This window comes from Limulus polyphemus, unplaced genomic scaffold (assembly GCF_000517525.1).
Source record: "Limulus polyphemus unplaced genomic scaffold, Limulus_polyphemus-2.1.2 Scaffold7012, whole genome shotgun sequence".
Lineage (NCBI taxonomy): Eukaryota > Metazoa > Arthropoda > Merostomata > Xiphosura > Limulidae > Limulus > Limulus polyphemus.
Genome location: NW_013672622.1, coordinates 16,079 through 24,890, shown reverse-complemented (window position 1 = coordinate 24,890; position 8,812 = coordinate 16,079). Strand labels below are relative to the sequence as shown.

General features: G+C 33.7%; 1 long non-coding RNA gene across 1 annotated transcript in view; it reads left to right on the top strand.

Moving 5' to 3' along the window:
* The first annotated feature begins 697 nt into the window (after positions 1-697).
* LOC111089680 overlaps positions 698-8,812 on the top strand; it is a 22,428-nt gene continuing 14,313 nt past the window's right edge. Inside the window, exons 1-2 of the long non-coding RNA XR_002613915.1 lie at positions 698-792; positions 2,683-2,727. This is a non-coding gene — a long non-coding RNA (uncharacterized LOC111089680). The remainder of the gene's footprint in view (positions 793-2,682; positions 2,728-8,812) is intronic.

The window sequence follows — 8,812 nt, the reverse complement described above, 5'->3', positions numbered from 1 at the left end:
TCCACCACCATGTGTATGTTTCTTTCACAGTTCCGGAACTTACCCACCACCAAGTGTATGTTTCTTTCACAGTTCCAGAACTTACCCACCATCAAGTGTATGTTTCTTTCACAGTTCCAGAACTTACCCACCACTAAGTGTATGTTTCTTTCACAGTTCCAGAACTTACCCATCACCACGTGTATGTTTCTTTCACAGTTCCAGAACTTACCCACCACCACGTGTATGTTTCTTTCACGGTTCCAAAACTTACTCACACCAAGTGTATGTTTCTTTCACAGTTCCAGAACTTACTCACACCAAGTGTATGTTTCTTTCACAGTTCCAGAACTTACCCATCACCACGTGTATGTTTCTTTCACAGTTCCAGAACTTACCCACCACCAAGTGTATGTTTCTTTCACAGTTCCAGAACTTACCCACCACTAAGTGTATGTTTCTTTCACAGTTCCAAAACTTACCCACCACCAAGTGTATGTTTCTTTCACAGTTCCAGAACTTACCCACCACTAAGTGTATGTTTCTTTCACAGTTCCGGAACTTACCCACCACCAAGTGTATGTTTCTTTCACAGTTCCAGAACTTATCCATCACCACGTGTATGTTTCTTTCATAGTTCCAAAACTTACCCACCACTAAGTTTATGTTTCTTTCACAGTTCCAGAGTTTACTCATACCAAGTGTATTTTCAGATGCTAAAATGATGGCAGAAGGAACTTGAATCGGAACCCAAACATTTCTACTCTGGTGGATGTCACCATGTGCTACAGTAGTTGCTGCAATTCCCAAGAAGTAAGTTTGGAATCTCGATGTAAACACAGAATTTTGTTATCTCTTTTAATCCTGTCGATTTTATGCTTATTTGTTTGCTTCTCGATCCATCATTAACTAGTTACTTGAAATTTCGATATAAAAAAATGTATTTGTTTTTATTATCCCAACTAAACTTGATTTGTTTTATTGATATCGGTTTTAATTTTGTTTTCTCTGCTTAAAAAAAAATTCCTACTATTAAGAAATTACATTTAAATACATAATAGTTTGAAAATCTGATGGATCTATCTATCTCAAAGTTAACAACAACCAAAAGTAAATGGTTATATACAGTGTGACTAATGCATTTCAGTCGGTTGAGAAAAGACGGTTGACATGAGTAGCTATTGTCATTTTAACTTCATATATATATATATAAAATCTGTAAGTTCATGTATAATTTTACAGTGTTTCAAAAATGCAATACTAATAGCTGAGCTTTAAAGACGGTTGTACTTGTTTTCCCGACATTAGCTAGTCGACATGAACAGTTCCATGTTTTTCATATTCATAAGATGCTTTTTTTATATATAGATAGAAACATAAATGAAACCAATTTTGAAGAAATAATATTTATTTCTGTGAAATAAATTGTTGCATTTGAAGCACGTTTATTTACAACTATTGCGTCAAAAAAGGCTTAAAAAACGTAAAATGGGATTAAAAGTCAACATTTTATTATTGGGTGCATGTTGACATTTGATTATTGGGCGCATTAATTTTGAAAACAGAAGGTATAATGTATGCAGTTTAAAAAAAAAAGATGACCCAATTAAACTATATATTTAACTTTTTAATCTTTATAAGTTTACTAAGAGGTATTGGTAGATTATTATAATGCTCAGATTTGGTAAATAACTGAAAAGATAGAGGGCTCTCCTTTCTTTTTTATTTTGTAAATCCATTTTGGTTAGTTGGTGGACGAGTAGGCAAAAAGCTTATTTGATATATGCAATATAATTTAAAGAATCTGTGGTTCAACTGTTATTAAATATATAACCAAACAAGAAATTGAGCTGAACGTGGTATAACTATTGGCAGGCTTTTCTGGGGATCTGCAGGTCTATGGTTTGCGTTCCGTTACTGAAAAATCGACCACGATGCTTAGGGTCGTAGGTGAGTTATAAGAGTGACGGTCAAATCCCATTATTTGATCAGAGTAGCTCAAGAGTTGACGGTGGATGCTGTTTGACTTGCTGCCTTTCCTCTAGTCTATCAGTTCAAAATTGGAGACGGCTAACGCAGATAGCACTTCTATAGCTTTGCGCCCCCCAGTGGCAAAACGGTTATATCTGCGGACTTACAACGCTAGAAACCGGGTTTCGATACCCGTGGTGGGCAGAGGACAGATAGCCTATTGTGTAGCTTTGTGCTTAATTACAAACAAACGGAAATAATTTTGCCCCCCCCCCCCCCCAGTGGCACAGCGGTATGTCTGCGGACTTACAACGCTAGAATCCGGGTTTCGATACCCGTGGTGGGCAGAGCACAGATAGCCTATTGTGAATTATATGGATAGAAAGATAAACAGGTTCTAATTAACAGTAAAATCACATCTCGACAGTAAGTTCAATTTCTGTAGGCTGAAAATCCTTTAATACATCATGCCAAACATTTTGTCAGGCACTTCATTATTTTTCCTATAAGATATTCTGTTCTATAACAAAGTGTACGGACAAATAAACATACAGAGAACTAGAAACGGACTTCTTTTTTACTCAAATATACTCCTGCTACATAACTGTTTTGTTAGGCGATTGGAATTCAGAGTAGAGAAACCGTTAGCAAACATTGTACTCAATAGAGAGATGAGACATTTTGGCAAGACGGGGAGCTCTATTTGTCTGTGTATCTTTTCTATCACTACAGGTGTGTTCAGTATGGCCTTCGCTTCGATTTCTTCAAAGGTGCCAGGTTAGTAACATTTCAACCCGCATTCTTTTGTGATATAAGGTAGCGGGTTCGTGTAACTTAGTTTCGGTTTCGGTGCTTCCGGTCAAGTACCTCAAAAAAGTTGATACTCGCAAGATTCGTTAAGTGTTTATCTAAATTTCCATTATTTTTGTAGCTCTAAAGTGAATTTTGCCTGATTTAACTGATGTATCTGACTAGATTATGCAACCAAAGCAACAACCTTACGAGAATTTTTTTGTTTACAACCAAAACATGATTTCATATACCTTGTCTCCAGTTGAGTAAAGTATATTCTATGGTTTTCTACTTTAAGTAAATCATATACATTAAACCACTGGTGAGATATGCTTGGCCTAGTAGTTAATATTTTGGAGTGTAGATCTGAAGGTCCAGGAAATGTGTGTCCCGTTGCCACACAAAAAAACAACAACAAAAAAAAACTCTTGAGTTAGACTGTTAATAGAGGTTGAAAAATCTGTAAAAATAAAGGGTATTATTATGATTTGATGTTTAAGTTAAGCCTCTCTGAGAATTAAATACATCACCCATTCATTTTCACATCAATATTCATTGTGTATCAACATTATTCACTGACACATCGTCATAAAAGAAAAACGTTTAAAAAAGGGGGGGGGAAGTGATGAACGCAACAGTGCCGAAAAAACAACTTTGCATTTTGATAACTTTCATATCAAACTATCGATTCCACATTGTCACCCATTTGCTGTTAATGCGACTTGCGTGCCACCTGGAGTCGAGACACTCGATGCTGTTAGTGATAATACTAAACGTTTCGGTGCCCTTGCTTTTTATTTTTTACTTTTTTTTCAGTCTTTTCTTTTTGCATAAATAATTTTGGTATATCCTTTACATTCGATTAAATGTTAGCCTTTAAGCAATTGTGTAAAAAATCGATTAAATGTTAGCCTTTAAACAAATGTGTAAAAAATCGATTAAATGTTAGCCTTTAATAACATGTGTAAAAAATCGATTAAATGTTAGCATTTAAACAAATGTGTAAAAAAATCGATTAAATGTTAGCCTTTAAACAAATGTGTAAAAAAATCGATTAAATGTTAGCCTTAAACAAATGTGTAAAAAAATCGATTAAATGTTAGCCTTTAAAGAAACGTGTAAAAAATCGATTAAATGTTAGCCTTTAAACAAATGTGCAAAAAATCGATTAAATGTTAGCATTCAAACAAATGTGTAAAAAAAAATCGATTAAATGTTAGCATTTAAACAAATGTGTAAAACAAATCGATAAGCTACACTAACATGGTTATTTTTGTTTTATTGTAAATTTCAACGATGCTACTGGAAGAAATAAGAAATTTCAATTCAGTAACGTACTACATTTAGTTGCTTTTTTTTTTCAAAAAATGATAATGAAGTTTTTAATGCCTCCCCATCCTTATTGAGAAGCTGATCGGGGCATATTGGTTTGTCCCTGTCCCTCTTAACCTTGTGGATAGGATATCTCAAGATTGGATGGATGAATTTTGAAATACAATTATTAAATACAAATTTCTAGACTTATTTAACTGTTAAAGGTCGTGAGTTAAAATCTAGGTCAAAGTGGGAATTGGTGTTTTATAAATACAATTTGCGCTTGTTTTGTTTTGTTTATAGCTGTTGTTGTTTTTCTCACTGTAATAAGAGTGGGCTGAATCCATGCAAGTTTACTTACTCATGCCGAGCAGATTGGTCCATTCCAATGCCATGCTGACAGCCAATACATGAAATAGACTTGCTAAAAAATCAAAAATATACTATTAATTTTAGATAATGATGCGAATTTAGGCTCTGTACACATGCGTATTTAATACTATTTTATAGAGCTTTAGATTTGGGGGAACTTTGGAAATTATGTTGAAAAACATTTACCAAACATGTCATTAGAATTTTTTTTGTTTCACGTGTTTTAAAAAACATGCAGCATTAAAGCCATGACCCCAATTCTTCTACGTTATTTAATGGATAAGCTGAGTTCTTTTTTCTTTTTTTTATTACATGGCTGTGAGAGCGAAAATTACCTGATTTCAAATATCATAACATTTTCAGAAAGCTGGACACTGATGTAATAAAATTAAAAAAAAATAAAGCATCATTAACATGTTAATTAATAAGATATGAAAAAGGCACCAGAAGAACGATGAGATTTTTATTACATCCACATACACACATATATATATACCGATATATGTATATTCCATAACACTAACTTTGTCGTAAATTCGCCCTTTAAAGTTTTTGACTATTACACATGTTTATGATACAATTTTGGGTCCGTTTCATGGTGAGTGACTTATTTATCATTACAGTTAATTGGTACTCCAAGTAATTAAACTCCTACTACTACATTTTTTACCCAATGAATGGTCAGTATCTAATTTGTTAACAATGCACACTATTTGTTTTTTTATTATGAGAAGAGGCGTTTTACAAATCAACGTCAAAATTATAATTTGTTTTTAAACGAATGATATGTTTACGTGTTATACAGTGCAAGGCAAAATAAATAAAATTCAACCAAAAAATAGTGTTAAGGCAGTGATGAAACGTATCGATCTTAAGAAGGTATGACCAAATAACATTATTTTCTGAGGAGAAAAAAAATGCATTTTTTGCCTTTTTTTTCTTATATACACGTACAAGTGACTCGAAATCTAATTATCTGTTGATAAAATGTTAGTGCAAAATAAAGTTTTGAATATTACACAAAACCGTTTGTATCATTGTTATATGTAACAGCTCTTAACGTTATAATATTCTTAATGTTGGTGGTACTGAAAATGTAATTTGGAGCGAAATATTATTTCTACCTATTGCCAACGTGCAAAAGTCAAAGGTCAAATTCTTCCTACGCCGAGGTGTCTCGTAGAAACCGGTGCTGAACCTCGACTTACTTGACACCAATGGATGAGAATAGTAACACATTCCTCTTGGACAGGATGCCAGTCCAATCCAGGTTAATCCCAGTTAACAGCAAGTTCCGATCATACGGCTGGTTAAACTGAAACAATTGGGGTAAAGTGTCTTGCTGAAGGACACAACAAATGGGCGTAAGTGTTTGTTCCAAAATATGGAAAACCGTGAAATATTTCTATATAATTAGAATTTATATATATATATGTATATTTATTATAATACTACAGTAGCAATATGTAAAGGTTCTTGTGTTGTAAAAATCCTTTTATATTTGTCATAGAATAAGAAATTGAAGTAATGTGTCGTCAAAAGAAAGGGATAGCTTGGGATTTTGAAAAACCCTTTTCATTATGTATTACATAAAACTATATACACTAACTTACGAACTGATGAGGTTTCTAATTTATCGTTAGTTTTTCTTTTAACTAGCGTCAGGGGTTCGAAACGTAATGACTCTGAAAACACTCCACACTTTCAGTTATGGGCACTTTATAAAAGTGACAGTCAATCTCGTTATTCGGTTCAAAGAGATGGGCGATGGGTGCTGCTGGTTAACTGCTTTCCCTCTGATCAGTAGTTTAAAATTAAGAACGGCTAAGCCTGACTTTACCTCCGATCAGTAGTTCAAAATCAGGGATAGCTAAGCCTGAACTGGCCGTTTAGCCCATATACGCATAAGGTGTCGTTCAAACTAAATATTCCCATTCATTTATTTTAGCTAAAGTTACTTGAAACGTAGGGAGCCTTCTAAGTTTCGAGATAGAATCACCAGCCTGTAGACTTATAGTGAACACTAAATTATGTGAGATTTAAGAACCCAGCATTTTGCTGTGATTTTATACGTTCTGTATTGGATTTTTAGCCGCGGCATATCGGCTCATAGAATGGCTCTGAGTTTTATATATATACTTTTTTCAAGTACAAACTTTTAGCTCAAAGCTCCGTCATCTCTTGACCGATTTAAGATCTAATTACAGTTTTGGACTCAGAAAGTCAAACCCTTTCGATTAATGTATTTGACCACGTCCAAGGTATCACACATTAATTTACTCTAATCCTGTCTGAAAGAATTTCAAGTTGAAGGTAAACTGGTAGAGATCCTGGTGACTAATAAAATCGAATCGGGTATACGCGCGCCCCACGCTTCGTATTGTGCGCACAAAAATATAGCTAATAAAAAGGGGGGGAAGGGCCTCACACATTAATTTACTCTAATCCTGTCTAAAAGAATTTCAAGTTGAAGGTAAACTAGTAGAGATCCTGGTGGCTAATAAAATCGAATCGGTTATACGCGCGCCCCACGCTTCGTATTGTGCACACAAAAATATAACTAATAAAAAGGGGGAAAAAAGGCCTCATAGATTAATTTACTCTAATCCTGCCTAAAATAATTTCAAATGCCGCGGCTATTGAAGATTCCGTCTTGTTTAAGCTTTCATTTGAGTTGTCACGTTCAATTTTTCTCTTTGGCTGTTTCTGTTGTATTACTGCTTTAATAAAAACGTCCTAAAACACTCGAATTATAGTAACTAAAAAGGAACAACAATATACGAGAGAAAATAAATAATCATTAATGACCAAGTTAATGTTATGAAAAGCCACCATTCAACAGAGTCACTTAAGTGCCAACAGTCACAAGAGAATAACTTGCGATTGTATATAGGTCTTACCCAAGTTATCCTAAACACCGAGTTTTATTTGTATTTACATTACTTTCTTTTCACTTGGAGTTTGCTTAAGATTACTCCGTTTGGTCTTATTCATTTTAGAACAGTAGGTTAAGGCTCTAGAGAACGTAAACCAACAGAAGAAAATCTTTAGTAAATGTCAGAAATGAGACGAGCTCCTGTAGCTTTTTTCACGTCGCCACAAACGTGAATTAATGATTTCGGAAACTTATACGAACTTTATAATTATTATATAATTACAATGTACGTGCTTTTTTTTTCAACAATTAACCATACAGAAAGGTTGTCGTTGGACAGTCTCGTTGACAGCTGAGCAGTAGACAAAGATGGTTGTGCTGACAGTGTAGGTCATTAATAGGTGGATTATCATCAGTGGGAAAGGTACATTACACCTTTTTTTTCCTGAAAAAATATCCACTTGAAGTGTAGAGAATTGAACATGTCGAAAAGGTAAGATCACAGAATTAAAAGTTGGAAAATACCAATCTATGCAGATGCAAGATCATTGCTGAGTTATCACACCGACACGCTTTGAGAACGAGAGATGACCCTGACTGTCGTAAAGCTGTAAAAACACGGAAAAAAATTAAAATAATTTTATGTCGCTTGTTCATCTAGGAAAAAAAACACACCAAAACGTTGTCTGCGTAAGCTTTTCCTAATCAAAACGTTGTCTGCATAAGCTTTTCCTAATCAAAACGTTGTCTGCGTAAGCTTTTCCTATGCTCGCAACAAAGGTCAAATATGAAAGACTTTATAAAACATTATCTGTTTGATTATAGATAAGATATATTGTTACGATAAATAAAAAAATAGTTGAATTTAAATCATTGTAATCATGTTCAAACAATCAATTACTATCTAATCATTGTTTGAACATGATTAGATAGTAAGTGATTGTTTGAACATGATTACATAGTAAGTGATTGTTTGAACATGATTAAATAGTAAGTGATTGTTTGAACATGATTAGATAGTAAGTGATTGTTTGAACATGATTAGATAGTAAGTGATTGTTTGAACATGATTAGATAGTAAGTGATGGTTTGAACATGATTAGATAGTAAGTGATTGTTTGAGCATGATTAGATAGTAAGTGATTGTTTGAACATGATATAGTAACTCGGATTTATTCTCCCCTGAAGTTCATCCCAGTGTAGATTCTAGAACGGCTTCTCTCTATGGAGATAGTAAGTGATTGTTTGAACATGATTGGATAGTAAGTGATTATTTGAACATGATTAAATAGTAAGTGATTGTTTGAACAAGATTAGATAGTAAGTGATTGTTTGAACATAATTAGATAGTAAGTGATGGTTTGAACATGATTAGATAGTAAGTGATTGTTTGAGCATGATTAGATAGTAAGTGATTGTTTGAACATGATTAGATAGTAAGTGATTGTTTGAACATGATTAGATAGTAAGTGATAACGTAACTAATTATATGTCAACATTACAACTATA